The 22,179-nt window shown below is 38.2% G+C and overlaps 1 non-coding gene across 1 annotated transcript; it reads right to left on the reverse strand.

Moving 5' to 3' along the window:
- Nucleotides 1-345: 345 nt before the first annotated feature.
- On the reverse strand, nt 346-417 carry TRNAP-AGG (transfer RNA proline (anticodon AGG)). The gene has a single exon. It is a non-coding gene; the product is annotated as a tRNA-Pro (tRNA).
- Between the last annotated feature and the right edge of the window lie 21,762 nt (nt 418-22,179).

Genomic DNA, 22,179 nt, shown 5'->3' on the forward strand with positions numbered 1-22,179 from the left:
TACAATTTCATATATAAAAAAAATGAGTTACATGACAAAACAAACCATTAGTGTGATATACCAAGAAGAAATAAAATCAAAAGGAAAAAACAAATTTGGTCTCTATACTTTACTCAAAATTACAAGTTGAAATCCTCCAAGTTGTCCCTAGGTTTGCATTTTGTTTTATATTTGTAAAATCGGACCAAACTTGCCATTATTGAGTAAAATACAAGGACCAATATTTGTCCATAACTTTACAATTTGTTTTGGAATTAAAAAATCGGTGCAAAGTTGCCATTTTGAGTAAAATAGAAGGACCAAGTTGAAAACTTGGGCCAGTTTTAAATAAAATATAACTGAGAAGGGGCATTCCGAGAATTGAACTCGGGACCTCTCGCACCCTAAGCGAGAATCATACCACTAGACCAAATGCCCATTTGATAAGTTTAGTCCACCTATCAGTTTTTCAACTATAAGGAAATAAAAATAAGAGAACCTACAAATTTGTAAAAGATACATATCATCATTAAACTATGATTATATGTATATAAATTTATAAACAAAAAAGCATAATAAAAGCAATACTATCAAAGAAATCCGCTTAATGGCATAAAAATGATACACCATCTCAATCTTGATTAAAGGATCACTTCAATTTACAATACTTTAATCAAAAATCAAGATCATAATAACACATAAGGTTCATGAAAACTATAACTAACCTTTATATATATCCCGTATACAAAAGATACTCCATCAAGAGTATAATTCGATGTATGACTCGTGTATTGACTTCACAACCAAAAAAACAAGAATCTATGAACAAAATCAAATAAAAGAATTACACAAAATTTGTTCAAGGAAGAAGACCAATGTAAGGTGTTGAAGGAGTGAAAGAAATGCTTCGTGGGGTTGTTTCATGAATTACAATCTTGAAAGCTTCAAAGAACTCCAGTACAAACTCAAAACCCACCGACAATACTTTCATCCACATTTCCAATTTCCCAACCATCTTTGTTTTTCTTTGACCGTTGTATGAATGTGTATCTATATATATATATATATATATATATATATATATATATATATATATATATATATATATATATATATATATATATATATATATATATATATATATATATATATATACATATAGGACTATATATGTGCGTGTATAGTGTGTGTGTGTGTCGATTAAGAAAGTGAAAGGAACGAAGAACGAAGTAGCTTGTATATGGCTTTTGGAACATTGAAGGGGCATATAAAATCAAGTAATATCTCAATTATCAAGATTGAACATGTGGCGCAGAAAATGCATGGAATTTGTACGTCAAAACAAAATTAACTTAACACTTTATCAATATATTAAATTGAGCCTAACACTTTATCAATATATTATGCATGCAAGCCTTATCGACTCACAATTGTATAAACATATATCTCAACACGTAGACGAATGAGTAAAAAGAACTATTATTTTTGTGATAGGAAAGTAACAATGTATGCTTAATTTATTTCACACATCAATATAAAAAGAAAATAACGTCGATATAAACGTTAAATACAAAATTATCGAGCGTGTACATGTATACGGTTTGGTTTGCCTTAATCAAAATATTAAATAGGAAAGCAACAATGTATGCATTCCTTATTCCCCATGAGGAATCGATCAACCAAACCAATTGACCAAATTACTTAGCCTTGATTAATGTATGCATTCCTAATTCCCATGAAAGATCGATCAACCAAACCAATTGACCAAATTACTTTTTTGAGAATAGCAGTGTATATTAACACACAAAAGAAAACTAGAAAAAAGCTAGAAACATTACAAAAAACAATTTAAAATAGGATTACATATCCACATAGACTAATCTAACGAAACCAATTTTGACCTGTGTTTGATCCAATTATAGTGGTCACTTCAATATCATCCGCTGTCTTCAAGGAGGGAATTCTATCTTTGCTAAACAACAACCTATTTCTTGCATTCCAAAGTAACCAACGAGCCAAATACAATAACGAACTTCTAAGGAACACCAAATTCTTACAGGTAACAGGAGCTTTTAACATAGACACAAATTCCGAAAGGTTGTTAGGAACCAAAGGGTAAAAAAAAAAAAAAAGCCCAAGAGCCGAGCCAATTCCACACCACAACAACATATTCGCAACTAAAAAACATATGATCAATGTCCTCATTTTCTCAATTACAGAAGCAAAAGGTGGATGAACTCACAGGAATGCCTCAACGACTTAGATTCACCAACGACTTAGTATACCGAGCGTACGTTGTGTATGCTAGGCGTACTATGGTGCGCCCTAGTATGTTGGGCATACACCTCGTACGCGGGGTGTACGTGAGGATTACACAAACCCTAATTTTTTAGGGTTTGGCTCATATTTAAACAACAGTATAGCTTCGTGTTCATTTCTTCATCAGCCTCCCTCTATGAAATCGACCCCCAAGAAAACCCTAAGTGAGAATAGTGTTTTTTAAGTCCATTGGAGTGCTTTGGAAGAATTCTTAGAGAAGAAGAAGGTGGTGAGAAGAGCTTGGAGCTTGGAAGCATCTTGAAACTAGGATTTCCTTCTTGTTAGCAACCACCAGGAGGTATAAAGTTTACATCTTGATCACTCCATCTTGTAGATCTAGTCATTTCCTCTTCTAAGACACTTTTTATACCAAAAATGGTGATTCTTGAGCATAGCATGTTCTTGAGCCAATAAGTCTTCCTTTCAGACCTTAGGAGGGGTCTTAAGTCATAAAAATGTGGTCTTGATGGTTAGTTTTGCTCCATGCATGCTATTGGGGGTCTTAATGCATTAAGATGTTGAGTTTTTGTGCTTTAAGCACTTAATGGACATGCAAAGTCATAAAGTTGGAAAGTTTATGACTCTTGAGGATATTTTAGCCTTGGATTTGGAATTGGAAGCTTTATGTTGAAGAATCAAGGGCTGAAAGGATTAAGAAGTGGTTAGTTGCATACACTCGGTGTACCGCAAGGTACATTGTGCGTACGAAGATATGGCCCTGATGCCTCAGACAATTGTAGACCTCGTGTACCTCTGGAGTACGCCCCAACGTACAAGCCTTGAGTTAACCCGGCTGAGTTGACTTGGCTGTGTTGACTCATTGACTTTGACTTTGACCAAGTTTGACTTAAGGGTATTTTAGGTATTTTAAATAATAGTTGAGCCTGGGTCTCTATCTGTTGAATATGTGACTTGTACAGCCGGTAGTTGGAGCAGTTTACCATTGAACTTTTCATCAGATTGTGAGGTGAGTCTTCCACATTGTACTTGTGGGTCGAAGTGTAACACCCTGATTTCATGGATGCGGAACTTTAGAATTTTATTCATATTATAGGAACTACTCGACGAGTTGGTTGGTCCCAACTCATCGTGTAGGAGTTGATCAGAACACGTGGAATGTGAAGTCTACTCGTGCAGTCAGAGGATTGAACTCGACGATTTGAGTATGTTTGATAAAACCCTAATTATTCGGGTTTGCACCCTATTTAAAGGACTTTAACTCCTTTACCCCGCCTCCCTCATCACCCTAACTAAAGGGTTTTGAGCATTCTAACACTCCTAAGGTGTACATGCAACCCTAGAAACCTTGGATCCATGTTTTACTAAGATACATGCAAATTTGATTTTACAAGGCTCTTAACCTAACTAGCATGGCATGGGGAACTTTGAAACATAATAGCTAGTAATAGAACATACCTTTTTTGTTGCTTGGATTCATTGAGAACCTTGTGAGCCTAGCACCTGAAATGTGATGCTTCAAATGTCTCACACAACACTACAACCCTTGGAATAACTTTGAGAGAAGCTCACTAACACTCAAAATCGGATGGCCCTCTTGTTCTTTTCTTAGTAGTGCTGATTTTGCTAGTCATGGGGTCCTTTTATAGTTGTGTCACAAGTAGGTTTACAACATGTAAACCCTAATTAACATGGCTTTCCATATTCCATGATCCATGGGTTTATAACCCCTATAGACTATCCATGGAGCACTTTATAGGTTTTAGCCCAATTCAATAAACCATGGATCATTATCCCATAATACAAGAATAGATGATTTACTCAATCAACCCCACATATTTAATTAGTCTCTTTTCATCACTTAATTAATTTCAAATTAATTCTTGATCAATACTAATTAAATAATATTATTAATATAATAGAACTTATAATAAATTAATATACCTTAAGTGTCTTTTCTCTCATTTAGTCTATCCAAGTGTTACGATGCCATGCAACCCAAATAGACCATGCCAATCGGGTCAAGTACATTCCAGAAATACTTATGAACTTAGAAACATAATCCAATAATCGTCCACTTGGATAAGTCTAATAACTATAACTGGAAGAATGACTTCAGGAACTGATCAACAATCGTAGCTCTTTCAAGGTATCGCAGAACTGAGATGATGATGATACGTCATTTAAGATAAGTGATCATATAATCCTCTATTCTAGATATCAGCCAGAAAAATACATGGAACAATGTCTTACTTATTGTCCAACGGTTTGTTTCCCGATTTCCGATTTGTTTGACATAGAACTTAATCGAACACATCAATTTAGTTCTGGCCGGGCCCGATGCATAGGTCAAAAAAAAATCATCGAGGGGACCAGATATCGCTTCTAATCCAAGAAGGAATAGATAAACTTTGACTCATATGCTTGTTCTACTACTCGTTGAATTATACACAAAGGGACGTTTTATAACATCGACTTACCAATGCGTTTTCATACAATCAATGTATAACCAACTCATAGTCAACAAATCATATCTCTAGGTTTGAAGACTTATATGATATTACCATCTCACAATCACTCGAGATAAATTCCATGAAGTGATACAAGAGAGTGTGGGTTGAATCCAATACTCAAAACTTATGAGCACTCATGAGCGTTATAGCAACTCTTGCTATGTCCAACATCTTAGACATCTACAAGCCAACTCATGACAGTTGTAACGCCTGTGTTTCCAGGCTTGCCATTTTTAGCAATGTAATGGTCTAGGTTAACCTTTGTAACCCGTTTTGAAATAATAAGATTGTATTATTTGAGTATTATGTGTTTTGTGCTTAATTGCTTAATTATGTGGTTTGATTAATTAAGAATAAAAAAAATAAGCGTCAAAATTTAAGTGTAAAATAAACTTGATATCTTTAGATAATGTTGTAGTAGTTGAAACAAGGTTTCCGAAGATATAAAGAATGCCGAAATCCGAGTTATAACGAAGAAGTTATGACCTGTCGAAGTTTCGCGACAGAACCGGCAACGCTGATTAACGTAAAAAGTGAGATTTACGTTAGAGCGATATTTAGCCTTAGTGATCTAAACGAGAATTGAAGATCTCGTTGTTAGTATCAAATCGATAAAAAGTTAAGCGAGAACGGACGTCAAACGAAGAAGTTATGAATTTATAACGAAATTTTCTGTCCCGGCCTATTAAAAATAAATAATAAAAATAAAGTCAAAATTAGCCGACGGAGTCTAAATGAAAATTGTAGAGCGTAGTCTCACCTTTCTGTGGATATAAAGAACGTCGAAAACGGAGTTCGTATGAAGAAGATATGAATTTCCAAAGTTTATTAATTAATTTGTATTTATTTTTAATTGAAAATTCGGAAGCATTATCCGGAGACGAGTCACAGCTCTGATCCGAGGTACGCGCCGCGTACTCGAGTACGCCCTGCGTACAGCCAAAGTGTCGACACTTCGGATGACGCATGCAGTGACGCATTTCGGAGCCTGTACGCCCCGCGTACAAGCGTACGAGAGGCTTCCAGCCTCCTATAAATAGGATGCGAGGGGTCCGGGTTTATTTGCTAATTTCCTCTCGTTTTTGTGCCAAAGCTCTGCGTTTTTACCCCCGAAGCCATCCCGAAGCCCCGATAATATTCCCGAGTCCCGAAGCGAGTCCCGAGATCCCGAAGATCCCGAGAAGTGCGGTTTCCGAGCCGAAGCTCTGTCCGCGAGAAGTTCGATTTTCGTAGAGATCTTCCAGATCTGCGGAGGATTACTACTTTCGCAAGCCGTAGTGCTGTCCGATCATCTTCTGATCAAGTGAGTGTATACTACCTTTCATAAACGCAATAATAATACAAGTATGGTTCGAGGGTATTAAGTTTATTGTCGTTTATACGTGTGAATGCGTTGTTACTTTCTCATAACGTATAACTATGAAGTATTTTATACGAGATACGTGTTATGTGTATATTTTGTTGTTATATGTGTGAATGTATATTCACTTTCTTCTATCTTACAGATCTGATTATTTCTATACGAAATACGTGTTAAGTGTGTGTGCCTCATCTGTTATATGGAAAATGTATTGATCAAGCATGCTATACAGGTTTTGAAAATATGTATAAAAATGTATGTTTTTATCTACCAATATGTTGGGTAGAACATGGGTAGAGAGTTGGTGTGTAATAAACAGATGAGAGGCCTCGTTGTTGTTGTGATCCAGTCATCTAGCGGAATTTAGATGACAACCACAGACTTTTCGAGATAGTCCAGTGGAACGCTAGCAGGCTCATAACCTGTAGGTGTTAATGAACTTGGATGTTCATTCGTTGTATTCCATTCCCCTCATGGTTGCCTTATTTGACTTATATTGCTGAGGAAACCCCGCAGCATGTGTTGTCACCCCGATGAAAATATTCTTAGATTAGGTCTCTTGTGTTAGTTATTTTAGGGACGTAAAGTGAGAATAACGGGAATGGGTAACTGGGTTATTGTTGGTTGATAATAATTAATTTAATTATTTATTGTGGGTTGAAAACCCTATATGCTCACCAGGCTCCCAAGCCTGACCCACTCAGTTTTATTTGTATTACAGGAAGTGGCGCAAGGGCGTAAGATGGATGAACCATCAAGTTGTTTTGTTTACAAGTCTACATATGTTTATATTTGTTATATGACTTGTAATGTATTCGTTTATGATTATTGGTCTGTATCGGAACATAACACCCCGGGTTTTGATTATAATGAAAATACATTTCTTTTATGAAATGCTTTGGTAAACATTGTTTTATCATGTTTTGTTTTTGGGAACAAATTCCGCAACTCTTTCAAATCAAAAGGATTTACTCTGAATTTATTTTAAAAGCATAAATGAAAATCGGTCTTTTCTGGCCGAGATTTTGGGGATGTCACAGTTGGTATCAGAGCATTAGTTTAAGAGAACTAGGAATTTTTAGGATTTCTAGACTTAAACTTAGAATGCTAAGTGGAATTTTGAGATGTGTGTCTGTTATGTTTTAGACACGAGCACTAGTTTATTTTAGGAAAGTTGCCTAAAATGCTTTTATGTGCTAAATGTTATATGTTGCCATATATGATATTATTTGTTCGGATCTATGGTCTGTTGCCGACCGGATCTAGAAACTTTATGTGTGTAGGATTCTAAGCGTACGTCTACGATATTAGAACTAGCATGTAAACGTTTCGGAGTGATAAGGATGATTTGAATATCTATCGTGAATAAGGATCTAATTTCACCTTATTCGGTGTGTAGATCAAAATGGTGAGAACAAGAAGTGGAGTTGGAAATGCTGATGAAAACAGGAATCAACCACCAGTGATTGAACAAAGACCTGTTGTAGCAGCAACACCTGAGCCAATAACCATGGCTGGTGTGCAATTGATGATTCAGACGATGTTGGATCGTCAGATGGAGGAAACTAGACGGTTTCTTCAACAAAATCGTGAAGAACTATCGATTCGTGTGGAAGAGCCTGAATTAAATGAAGGGCACTCGGAAGGTGGAAACTTCAGTGGATCAGTTGGTCAAGCCAACCCACCGATAGTTAGACAAGACAATCGTGATGGAAGGAATGATGGAATGGGATGCAAGTACAAGGACTTTCTAACTTGCAAACCATCGACCTTCAATGGAAAGGAGGATCCGATTGGGGTTATGGATTGGATCTCCGAAATGGAGCTAGCCTTCATGACGTGTGGCTGTAGAGGTAAGTTGCAAACCATCTATGCCGTGCGTCAATTCCGAGGTGGAGCCGTTCGTTGGTGGAACACTCTAGGGAAGACTTTGAGCCCTAACGAGCCACTGCAATTGTCATGGGCAGAGTTCTTGGTGCAGTTTAAGCGCAAGTTCTGCTCGGCTCAAAATCTGTTGGAGTTGGAGAACAAGTTCCTGACATTAACTAAGGGCAGTATGTTAGTTGATGAATACACCAACAACTTCACCGATAAGATGGAGTTTGCCTTGCGTATCGTTCCAGGCGAGCTGACTAAGGTGGATCGGTATGCGAAGGGACTTCCATGGGAGTACGAGGTGCCGGTACGTCAGGCACTTACTCTAGAGGCAGCTATCTGGGCTGCCAAGTCTGTTGAAAACATGATAAAAGGGAGAACCACCAACAAGGTTGAGGTTGGTGAGAAGAGGAAGTTTGAGGGAACATCTGGTTCCGGTAAGAAAAGTAAATTTTTGAAATCTGATTCGAAAAGGTTTGGTGGGGGAAAAGGAGGAGAAGCAAAGTGGTGTGAAAAGTGTAAGAAAAAGCAATTTGGGAAATGTAGTGAGGATGTAACTTGCTACAAGTGTGGAAAGGTTGGACATTTTGCCAATGAATGTCCGAACAACAAAAGGATGTGTTTTGGTTGTAATGAAGAAGGGCATATTTTGAAAGACTGTCCGAAGAAGAAGGAGGCAGCTAAGCCCAACATTCCACCAAAGCCGAAGGCGAGAGCATTCCAGATGACACTGGAAGCTGCTAAGGATGAAGCTGATGTCGCTTCAGGTACCTTTCTCGTTAACAATTTGCCTGCCCAAATTTTATTTGATTCTGGAGCCAACTACTCCTTTATATCGCATGAATTTGGTAGAAAACTAGCTTTGCCTGTTGATAGACTAGATAATGCTTTATTAGTCGAAGTTGCTAGTGGCAAGTTTGTACCTGTTAGCCATCGTATGAAAAACATCTTAATCGACTTGAATGGGAATAAGTTCCGCGTGGAATTATTGCCTATCAAACTTAATGGTTTCGACATCGTGTTGGGAATGGATTGGCTCAGCGCCAATGATGCCGAAATTTTATGCAAGAAGAAGATAGTTAAAGTAAACCCGCCTGGAAAAGATTCATTTATGGTGTATGGGGACAAACGCCGAGTGAATTCTGGAATCATTTCCCTAATGAAAGCCAGAAAGTGTTTGACCAAGGGATGTACATCATATTTAGCATTCGTGATTGATGCTAAGAAGGAGAAGAAGGTGATGCAGAGTATTCCTGTGGTGTGTGATTATCCGGAAGTATTTCCCGAAGATCTTCCTGGATTACCACCTGATCGACAAGTGGAATTCCGTATTGACTTGTTACCAGGAACCACGCCAATAGCAAAAGCACCTTATCGATTAGCACCGACGGAGATGAAGGAGCTGATGATGCAACTTCAAGAGTTGTTGGACAAAGGTTTCATTAGACCTAGTTCATCGCCCTGTGGAGCTCCAGTGTTATTCGTGAAGAAGAAAGATGGAAGTATGAGAATGTGCATTGATTACAGAGAGCTGAACAAGGCAACAATAAAGAATAGATATCTGTTGCCAAGGATTGATGACCTATTTGATCAATTGCAAGGTTCGAGCTATTTCTCGAAGATCGATCTAAGGTCAGGATATCATCAGCTGAAAGTAAGAGAGCAGGATATAGAGAAGACTGCGTTCAGAACTAGATATGGACACTACGAGTTCTTGGTTATGTCGTTTGGACTGACCAATGCTCCGGCAGCATTCATGGATTTAATGAATAGGGTTTGTAATCCGTTCCTTGATAAATCCGTGATAGTGTTCATAGACGACATTCTGATTTACTCAAAAAGCCAGGAGGAGCATGGCAGACACTTGCGAGAAGTGTTAGAAGTCTTGAAGAAGGAGAAGATGTATGCTAAGTTCTCCAAATGTGATTTTTGGATTCGTGAAGTCCAATTCTTGGGTTACGTGGTCAACCAAGAAGGGATAATGGTTGATCCAGTAAAGATTGAAGCTGTAATGAAGTGGGAACAACCGAAAACTCCTACGGAGATCCGAAGCTTTTTAGGATTAGCCGGATATTACCGAAGGTTTATCCAAGGCTTCTCTTCGATTGCTACTCCATTGACAGCTTTGACCCACAAAGGAGCTACTTATGCTTGGAGTGAGAAGCATAAAGAAGCATTCGAGAAGCTAAAGAAGAAACTATGCGAGGCACCGATACTTTCTCTACCCGATGGAGTTGAAGACTTTGCTGTTTATAGCGATGCGTCTGGGGTTGGATTGGGTTGTGTTTTGACCCAAAGAGAAAAGGTGATAGCATATGCGTCTCGACAGCTGAAGGAGCATGAAAAGAATTACCCGACTCATGATTTGGAGTTGGCAGCGGTAGTTTTCGCTCTGAAGATATGGAGGCATTACCTCTATGGCACTAAGTGCAAACTTTTCACTGATCATAAGAGTCTCCAATATCTCTTTAATCAGAAGGAATTGAATATGAGGCAACGACGCTGGCTGGAATTACTCAAGGACTACAACTGTGAGATACTTTACCATCCCGGTAAGGCTAATGTTGTTGCTGATGCTCTCAGTCGGAAAGTCAATCTTGAAAGGAAAAGGCCAAGAGTGTTGAGAGTTGAAGTTGTCTCAACCATTGTGGAAAGTATAAAGAAAGCTCAAGAGGAAGCTTCTGAGAAAAATGACCGAAAGGAGGAACATTTGGGTAAAACGTTGGTGTTTGGTACAAATGGTCATGGACTGAAGGTATTCCAAGATCGTATTTGGGTACCTAAGTCAGGAGGAATTAGAGATCTTCTGATGGAAGAAGCTCACAAGACCATGTATTCGATTCATCCCGGTAGCACTAAAATGTATTGGGACCTGAAACCCTTCTACTGGTGGCCGACGATGAAGCTTGATCTTGCAAAGTATGTGGCCGAGTGTGTGACTTGTGCGAGAGTCAAGACACAACATCAGAAACCGTATGGGAGTTTAGAACCTTTACCTGTGCCTATGGGTAAGTGGGAAGACATTGCTATGGATTTTGTCACTAAACTACCCAGAACAAAGAATGGTCACGACATGATTTGGGTGGTCGTTGATCGATTCACTAAGAGTGCGCATTTCATAGCAGCCAGGGAGAAATGGTCTATGGAAAAGCTTGCAAATTCTTATGTGAAGGAAATTGTGAGACTTCACGGTGTTCCGCTAACAATTGTGTCGGATCGTGATAGTCGTTTCACCTCAAGGTTTTGGAAATGTCTACAAGAGGAAATGGGTACCAAGTTATGTTTAAGTACAGCTTGCCATCCGCAGACTGATGGTTAGAGTGAAAGAACGATACAAACACGTGAAGATATGCTGAGAGCATGTACCTTGGAATTCCTAGGTAATTGGGATGAACATTTACCGTTGGTAGAATTTTCCTATAACAATAGTTTTCACTCGAGCATTAAGATGGCACCTTACCAAGCTTTGTATGGACAAAAGTGTCGTACGCCGTCTTGTTGGCTTGAGGCTGGGGAAAAGCAGTTTATGGGACCGGAGATGGTTCATCAGACTGCTGAAAAGTTGAAAATAATTAGGGAAAGAATGTTAGCAGCTCAAGATCGTCAAAAGAGTTATGCTGACAAAAAGCGAAGACCAATGACTTTTGAAGTTGGGGATTCGGTTTTGCTTAAAGTCTCACCGTGGAAGGGACTTATAAGATTTGGTAAAAGGGGAAAGTTGAGTCCAAGTTTTATTGGACCGTTTAAAGTTCTTCAGAGGATTGGGAACCAAGCTTACAAGCTCGAATTACCCGAAGAACTGAATGGAATTCACAACACTTTTCATGTGTGTTATTTGAGAAAGTTCACGGGAGAAGTTCCCGATATAATTCCAATTTCCGAATTGAGAATTGATGAGAACAAAAGGTTGATTGAAGAACCAGAGGCAATTGTTGACCGAAAGACTAAGAAGTTGCGACGCAAGATGGTCGAGTTAGTGCTTGTCCGATGGAAACACACGAATGGGCCGAATCTCACCTGGGAGACGGAGAGTGACATGAGGAGTCGCTATCCGCATTTGTTTGTTGATGTGTGATTCCGGGGACGGAATCATTCTAAGGTGGAGAGAATTGTAACGCCTCTGTTTCCGGGCTTACCATTTTTAGCAATGTAATGGTCTAGGTTAACCTTTGTAACCCGTTTTGAAATAATAAGATTGTATTATTTGAGTATTATGTGTTTTGTGCTTAATTGCTTAATTATGTGGTTTGATTAATTAAGAATAAAAAAAATAAGTGTCAAAATTTAAGTGTAAAATAAACTTGATATCTTTAGATAATGTTGTAGCAGTTGAAACAAGGTTTCCGAAGATATAAAGAATGCCAAAATCCGAGTTATAACGAAGAAGTTATGACCTGTCGAAGTTTCGCGACAGAACCGGCAACGCTGATTAACGTAAAAAGTGAGATTTACGTTAGAGCGATATTTAGCCTTAGTGATCTAAACGAGAATCGAAGATCTCGTTGTTAGTATCAAAGCGATAAAAAGTTAGGCGAGAACGGACGTCAAACGAAGAAGTTATGAATTTATAACGAAATTTTCTGTCCCGGCCTATTAAAAATAAATAATAAAAATAAATTCAAAATTAGCCGATGGTGTCTAAACGAAATTTGTAGAGCGTAGTATCACCTTTCCGTGGATATAAAGAACGTCGAAAACGGAGTTCGTATGAAGAAGATATGAATTTCCGAAGTTTATTAATTAATTTGTATTTATTTTTAATTGAAAATTCGGAAGCATTATCCGGAGACGAGTCACAGCTCTGATCCGAGGTACGCGCCGCGTACTCGAGTACGCCCCGCGTACAGCCAAAGTGTCGACACTTTGGATGACACATGCAGTGACGCATTTCGGAGCCTGTACGCCCCGCCCGCATACAGGCGTACGCCCCGCGTACGAGAGGCTTCCAGCCTCCTATAAATAGGATGCGAGGGGTCCGAGTTTATTTGCTAATTTCCTCTCGTTTTTGTGCCAAAGCTCTGCGTTTTTACCCCCGAAGCCATCCCGAAGCCCCAGTAATATTCCCGAGTCCCGAAGCGAGTCCTGAGATCCCGAAGATCCCGAGAAGTGCGGTTTCCGAGCCGAAGCTCTGCCCACGAGAAGTTCGATTTCCGTAGAGATCTTCCAGATCTGCGGAGGATTACTACTTTTGCAAGCTGTAGTGCTGTCCGATCATCTTCTGATCAAGTGAGTGTATACTACCTTTCATAAACGCAATAATAATACAAGTATGGTTCGAGGGTATTAAGTTTATTGTCGTTTATACGTGTGAATGCGTTGTTACTTTCTCATAACGTATAACTATGAAGTATTTTATACGAGATACGTGTTATGTGTATATTTTGTTGTTATGTGTGTGAATGTATATTCACTTTCTTCTATCTTACAGATCTGATTATTTCTATACGAAATACGTGTTAAGTGTGTGTGCCTCATCTGTTATATGGAAAATGTATTGATCAAGCATGCTATACAGGTTTTGAAAATATGTATAAAAATGTATGTTTTTATCTACTAATATGTTGGGTAGAACATGGGTAGAGAGTTGGTGTGTAATAAACAGATGAGAGGCCTCGTTGTTGTTGTGATCCAGTCATCTAGCGGAATTTAGATGACAACCACAGACTTTTCGAGATAGTCCAGTGGAACGCTAGCAGGCTCATAACCTGTAGGTGTTAATGAACTTGGGTGTTCATTCGTTGTATTCCATCCCCCTCATGGTTGCCTTATTTGACTTATATTGCTGAGGAAACCCCGCAGCATGTGTTGTCACCCCGATGAAAATATTCTTAGATTAGGTCTCTTGTGTTAGTTATTTTAGGGACGTAAAGTGAGAATAACAGGAATGGGTAACTGGGTTATTGTTGGTTGATAATAATTAATTTAATTATTTATTGTGGGTTGAAAACCCTATATGCTCACCAGGCTCCCAAGCCTGACCCACTCAGTTTTATTTGTATTACAGGAAGTGGCGCAAGGGCGTAAGATGGATGAACCATCAAGTTGTTTTGTTTACAAGTCTACATATGTTTATATTTGTTATATGACTTGTAATGTATTCGTTTATGATTATTGGTCTGTATCGGAACATAACACCCCGGGTTTTGATTATAATGAAAATACATTTCTTTTATGAAATGCTTTGGTAAACATTGTTTTATCATGTTTTGTTTTTGGGAACAAATTCCGCAACTCTTTCAAATCAAAAGGATTTACTCTGAATTTATTTTAAAAGCATAAATGAAAATCGGTCTTTTCTGGCCGAGATTTTGGGGATGTCACAACAGTCTTGATTCATATCTACTTCCAACATATGACTGACTATGGAGAATTTGAATAATATGATATACCATAACATATTTATTCTGGAAGTCAAAACATGCAAAATGAAATGATATTAAATGATTGACAGAGGATAGCAACACTTTACTTATAAATAAAACAACTTTTATTTATCATCAAATGTCGATTACACTTTACAAATTTCAAAAGTTATCTAATTTATAAAACTAATATCATCCTTTAGTTGCGCCTCGCATGCTGAAGATGCTTAACCTTACCCAGTCCCTTCGTGAGGGGATCTGTTGGGTTCTCATCCGATGATACCCTTTTAGACACGAGGAGCCCTTAGTCTATTCGATGTCTGATGAAATGGTATTTTCTGTCGATGTGTCTGGATCTTCCGTGATCCCTTGGTTCCTTGGCTAAGGCAACTACACTTTACTATCACAAAAAATTTCCATAGGCTCCTTTATAGCCGGTACAACTCCAAGGTCTCCAATGAAGTTCTTTAGCCATATAGCCTCCTTTGCTGCCTCGCTTGCTGCTATATAATCTGATTCGCTAGTTGAATCAACCACGGTCTCCTACTTGTAACTTTTCCAAGTAATTGATCCTCCATTTAAGGTAAAGACCTAGCCTGACTGAGAGCGAAAATTATCCTTATCAGTCTAGAAGCTAGCATCACTATACCCTACTACTCTCAAGTCATCACTCATACCAAGGGTAAGGACCCATTCCTTAGTCCTCCATAGGTACTTGAGAATGTTCTTTACCACGATCCAGTGAGCCTTGCCAGGGTTCCCCTGATATCTGCTGACCATGCTCAATGCAAAGGCCACATCAGGACGAGTACAAGTCATAGTATAGATGATCGATCCTACAGCAAAATCATACGGTAACCGACTCATATCGGCTATCTCAGCCTCTGTACTCAGGCTCTGAGTCTTACTCAATTTGGCGTTACTCTGGATTGGTAACTCTTCTTTCTTGGAATTCTGCATGTTGAACCTATTCAACACCTTATCCAAGTAGGTACTCTAACTAAGTCCAATTAGTCTCTTACTCCTGTCTCTTAAAATCCTTATCCCTAGGATATAGGCAGCTTCTCCAAGGTCCTTCACAGCGAAACACTTCACAAGCCAGGACTTTACTTCCTGCAAAGTTGGGATGTCATTTCCTATGAGTAGTATGTCATCCACATACAATACCAAAAAGCTAATTATACTCCCACTAGCCTTGACATATACACATGATTCATCTTCGCTCCTCGAAAATCCAAACTCTTTGACTTTCTCATTGAAACAAAGATTCCATTTGCAAGGTGTTTGTTTCAATCCATAGATGGATTTCTCAAGCTTACACACTCTATTAGGGTACTTTGTACTGATAAAACCCTCTGGCTAACTCATGTAAACATCGTCAGCCAACCTTTTATTTAGGAAAGTGGTTTTGACATCTATTTTCCATATTTCATAATCATGAAATGCAGCAATGGCTAACATAACCCTAATAGACTTAATCTTTGCTACTGGTGAAAAGGTCTCATCATAATCAACTCCCGAAGTTTGAGAAAAGCCCTTTGCAACTAGTCGCACCTTATAATTGTGTACATTACCATCCATGCCGGTCTTCTTCTTGAAGATCCATTTGCACCCGACTGTTTTACGACCTGTTACATTGTCAAACAATTGCCAAACTTTATTGTCATATATGGACTGTATCTCGCTGTCCATATCCTCTTTCCATTTAGCAGCCTCAGGGCCTGTCATGGCTTCCGTGTAGCTGTTAGGTTCATCCAGACTTACCAGTGTGTTATCACTGATAAGTGTATCACCTTCTGCAGTAATATGGAAACCATAGTAATGCTCAGGTGCACCCCTAACTCTCGTGGAATGCCTCAGAGGTACCAACTTGTTAGTATGATCAACAAAAGTTTCCTCCCTAGGTTGATTGCTAGGGTTTGAGGTTCCTTCACCACTTGACTCTTGAATTTCTTCAAGGTCAATTTGCTTCCCTCTGTTTCCTTGGCTCATGAGCTCTCTTTCGTGAAAGACTCCCCTCCTTGCTATAAAGACCACATTATCACTGGGTCTGTAGAAGAGGTAACCAAAGGATTTATATGGGTAGCCGATGAAAATACACCTCTCACTTCGAGGTTAGAGCTTATCGTGAGTCCCACACCTCACGAAAGACTCGCAGCCCCAAATCTTGATGTGGTCCAGATTGGGAACTTTACCAATCCACATCTCATGAGGTGCTTTGGCAACCTTTTTGGTAGGGACTAGATTAAGAATATGAGCAGCAGTCTCTAAGGCATACCCCCAAAATGAGATTGGTAGCAAAGCTCGACACATCATGGAACGAACCATGTCCAACAAGGTTCGGTTACGCCTCTCAGCCACACCATTAAGCTGTGGTGTCCTGGGAGGTGTCAATTGTGAGACAAACCCACATTCCTTAAGATAGTCAAGGAACTTTGTACTAAGATACTTACCACCTCGATCTGATCGAAGCATCTTAATGTTCCTACCCAACTGATTCTCCACTTCCTGTTTAAACTCTTTGATTTTTTCAAAGGTTTCTGACTTATGCTTGATTAAGTAGACATATCCATATCTACTATAATCATCGGTAAAAGTCACATAGAAGCAGTTAGCATCCCTTGTGGCAGTTCTGAAGGGTCCACACACATCAGTATGTATGAGGTTCAAGAAACCCTCACCCCTAGCACAAGTACCAGTGAAGGGTGATTTTGTTATTTTCCCATGCAAACAAGATTCACAACTATCATCCGACTTTAGGTCAAATGACTCCAAGACTCCATACTTTTGGAGTTTGCCTATGTGTTTCTTGCTTACATGTCCAAGACGAAAATGTCATAATGATGCTTTATCCAAGTTAGTGGAAGAATCAATACACAACACATTATTTCATAGGTTATCTACAACCAACACAGTTTCATATACACCATCACAAGGTAATGCTTTAAAATAAAGAACATTATTAAAGAAATCATTAATACCACCACATTCATTATCAAACGAAAAGGTAAACCCTTGTTTGTACAAACCATGAAAGGAAATAATATTTATCGCCATTTCAGACGATTAACAACATTTATTCAAATCTAACACTAACACACTACTTAGCAACAAAGAATAAACTCCAATCTTGGTGACAAGTGAAGCTTTCCTATTCCCCATGATCAAGTTTATCTTCCCAAGCTCTACATTCTCACTTCTTCTTAGTCCCTACAAATCAGAACATATATGAATACCACAACATGTATCAAGGACCCAAGAATTACAATGTGGTGAGTTAGTAGACAATATAGTGTAAATACTTGCATGGTTGGGTTTCACTTTCCCATCCTTAACATCTTGCAGGTACTTTGGGCAGTTTCGCTTCCAGTGCGCCTTTTCATGGCAATAGAAGCATTCAACCTCTTTAGGGTTGGTAGAAGGAGTGACAAAACCTTTCTTGGTTCTACTTGAAGAGGAGCCATCAAAGGACTTTCTATTGGTACCCTTCAAAGGGCTCTTCCTCTTCTTTCCCTTTCCTTGCCCGATTGCCAAGATAGGGGTTGCGGTAGGAGTAGGAGTGGTAACAACCGATTTTCCCTTAAGACCACTTTCGGCGGTCTTCAAGAGTCCTTGAAGTTTGTTGAGTGTAACTTCCTCCATGGTCATCTAGTATGTTATTCGGAATTGATCAAAACAAGAAGGTAAGGAGTGCAAAATGATGTCAATTGCCAACTCATCGGGGAAGTTCACATTATGCTTCAGCAAACGGTCCACATACCTGCATATTTTCTGTGAGTGACCCGTGATGGGTTCACTATCCTTCATCTGGGTTGTTATCATGGAGGAGATGATGTCATACCTCTCTTAACGAGCATTTTGATGGTAGTAGTCTATCAAGTCTTGGTGCATCTCAAAAGGGTAATAGTCCTCATAGGACTTTTGGAGCTCGGTTGTCATCGTGGCCAACATGCTACATGCCACCTTAGTGGCATCTTTCTCATGACTTCGGAATTCAGCGATCTCCTCAGGAGTAGCAGACGACTCATCAAGTTCCTTAAGCTCCTTGTCGAGGACATATTCCCCTTCCTTGTAACGAGTGACCATCCTAATGTTCCAGATCCAATCCATAAAGTTGGAACCACCGAAGATGACTCTCCCACAAAGGTTCATGAGAGAGAAGGATCTAGTGGGGTTTGAGCCAGAAGCAGCATTGTTGGAAGAAATCTTAAAAAGAAAGACAAGTTCAGATTAGATATAAAGATAGTCCTTAATAAGACACCCAACTGTAATATTAAGGCTAGGACCCAACACAATATTTTATAACTTAGAAGAGGGATTCCGTAATCCAAGCTATAAAATATTTGAAGGTAGGTGAATGACGATTCACCAATTTCCACCACGAAAAACAAAATAAATTATTAGGTTTTAATTGGTTTTGAAACACCTATATTCTTTTGAGATTCATTGAACTTTTCAATGGCATGTTTGTGACAACCCGAAATTTCCATTCTGTACAACATATCAAGTCAATAGAAGTCAGAACAGTTACTGTTAATTTTTAGACTATTTGGGATAAGTTTGAGTATTCCATGATTAACACTTTAGGAGATGCCAGGAGAAGGGATGCCTAGGGTTTATTGTGCAACAATAACATTTCATACTACAAGAAATTGGAAATTTATGACCCAAACATGGAGTTTACGGTCCTAAACCCCAAGGGGTATATATATGGTCCTTAGCCATATTTATTCATTTGTTCCATTTCCAACTAGAGAAAAACTCGATTCTCTCTCAAGGATCTTCAGACTTTTGTCCCAGATCGTAAGTGCTTCCATCTAAGAGTATAATAGGGCTTGTTATATGTATAAACACCAAGAAATTACAAGGAAACAACAAGATCAAAGAGTTTACAGCCCAAGAACACCTTGGACCGTAAACCCTTCTTTAAGGGCCAAAAGTGTGCCCTAGTCCCTTCCTTTCCTTGTGAAACTAGCCTAGACTCATACCTTAATGTGTATAGGACTTGAAAGCATAAAAATACCATGTCCATGAGAGATTACGCCTGCAAACCCTAAGGGAATTGGTCTTAGGGCCGTGAACCCCTCAAAGGAGGTAAAAGGTGCCCTAATCTCTTCCAAGGACTAAACCATCAAGTAGAAATACTTCTAAGGGACATGTAAGGCTTCAAAACATCAAATGATCAAAAGCTTAATATATTACAGCCATAAACTCCAGGGTTTACGACCGTAAACTCATTGTGTTATGGTCCTTGGGGAGTAAACTCAAGAAAGGGGTCCTTTGGAACCCTAAACCCAATAGCTTTGTCCTACAACAACTTAGATGCAATCCTTAGGACTTATAACACTTATATAAGGTGTTTAGCATGTTCTAGGATGTCTTAACATTGTCAATTCGTTGTTTAAAGACTAATTGGATACATATATGTGTGATTATATGTTAACTAGGATCTTTGAGTGTGTAGAAGTCTTCACTTGACTCTTAGCAATCCTACATCGTTCAGTTCATCCAAACCACCATCTACAGGTGAGTTCATACCCCTTAATCAATGTTTTAAATGATTTTAAATGCTTTAATGGGGGTGGGAATACAAGTAGAAAACAACATGTTAATGAATCAATAACATGTGATTTATAACTGTGTTTTCATCCAGCTGATTTCACATACTTCAAAATGTGATGCATGAAATGGTTTGCTATCTTAAAAATACCTTGTTATCAAATGTATTACTTTTGAAATGTTTATTAAAATGACATCAAGTCATTGTTATTTATTGTTCAAAACTCTTAAATGTCTTACAAAACCATTTTCGTCTTCTTAATCAAAACTATATCTATGCTCTTATGTTAATATATATATATATATATATATATATATATATATATATATATATATATTGATACTATAGCTTTCATCCTTCATTCAGTTCCCACACTCTTGAGTAACAAGAGTGTATAAACCTTCTTGAACATCAAATACATTCCAGTAAACTATCATAGGGATAGTTTAGGGGATACAAAACATTATTCCTATTACAAGGAATCACACCAGAGTCAGTTCATTCATGAGTCTATACTAAATGCTATATGAAGAGATACACTTACCTGGATCCTCTTACATGGATACACTTACATGGATACTTGTACCTAGATACTATATGATGAGATACTATTACATATCATACGTGTAGTTTAGTTCTGTCTATCCAAGTACAAAAGGATACCATACGGGACTAACCATTCCGACACCCACCTGTTAGCAACAGAGGTAATGAACATCTACAGATGCCTACGGTTAATACTTATACTAGGGGTACCTTTACGGTACTAACCATTCCTTCGACCTGCTGTTAGCTACAGAGGAAAATGAACATCTACAGATGATCAAGGTCAATACTCTTCGGCAATCGCGATGTCGTGTTTATCCTAATACAAAAGGATAATACTTATATGGCTATATTTTCCCTATTACTTTTATCTTGTGATACGGTCACATAAACGATGAAGTAGACTATATATTGTTAATAGTAGTCATACAGGGGAAAAACCATCTTTGTTACAGCAAAACATTCAAGTCTTGGTAGAAGACTACTTTCAAAACATTCGGGTCTTGGTAGAAGACTACTTTTATACTAGTAGGAAATATGGGATTTTCTAAGGTTTTCATAATTATATCAAAGGTTCATTCAAAGATTTACATGGCATTCATAACAACTTTCCAAAACAGAGTAATGACACTTAAATACTTATGAATTCACCAGCTTTATGTTGATCTACTCTCATTCAAAATAACTTGTATTCTCAGGTCACCAGTAGACAGGTACGATGACTAGGTTTTGAGAAGAAAGAGCACATACAAGACTCGTCTTTTATTTTGATTACATATTTTGGTGTCTTACTACTATTAAAGAACACACATGTATTAAAACTTTACTTTTAATGCAATGGATGATGTTGTTGCTTGTTTATTACTTTACACTGTTATGATACTTCACATGAGGTCCTCCACCCCTGAACGTTTTCGCCGTACTTGGTTTTGGGGTGTGACAATGTTTCAATCTCGAGTGTTCCCTTCAAGTTTTGTGACTGGGATGCCGAGGATCACAAAACAAGGTGTGAAGTAACCATGCAAATTACTTGGTACTCTTAATGTTTATCACTCAACTGATGTGTCGGTTAACAACACACGCCCCACCGATCTAAAATAAACCTTAAGCCACCCTTTTCATACCTTGTTAAGTCCAAGTTAGGGTGCCGGTTAACCACACAAGCTCCACTAACGACTTAGGCAAAGTGCAAAGTGTAGTTTCATGGGTTAGCACCTTATTCACATTTTCCTAAAGTAACTAAGATTGAGAATTTATAGAAAGCATTTAGTTACTTTACAATCATCATACTTTTAACGAGGATTAAAGTCATTATCCTACCCGTTCGGCTAATGACCATCCACCAGTCAAGGAATCGGTAGGCAAGAACCTTATACCCCCTTATAGACTGGTTTCGTGAGTGAGGCCTACTAACGGTAAAACGAATTGTTCTTATACATACATATACATATATATATATATATATATATATATATTATTAACTTATAATATTATAAAGTATAAGGGTTGAATTTTAACTTTTAAAATTCTAGGGGTTGGAACTAAAGTTTTTTAAAGTGACTTTACATTTTCCAAAACTTGAAGGTAAGTTTTGTAACTTTCAAAACTTTTCATCTTTCATAACTTATGAGTTAATGGTTTATTAAAATGAGAGACTTTTCATTTTATGTAACTTATGTGTTTATTAATGGAATTTAAAGAATGACT

This window comes from Lactuca saligna, chromosome 7 (genome assembly GCF_052625555.1).
Source record: "Lactuca saligna cultivar CGN05327 chromosome 7, ASM5262555v1, whole genome shotgun sequence".
Lineage (NCBI taxonomy): Eukaryota > Viridiplantae > Streptophyta > Magnoliopsida > Asterales > Asteraceae > Lactuca > Lactuca saligna.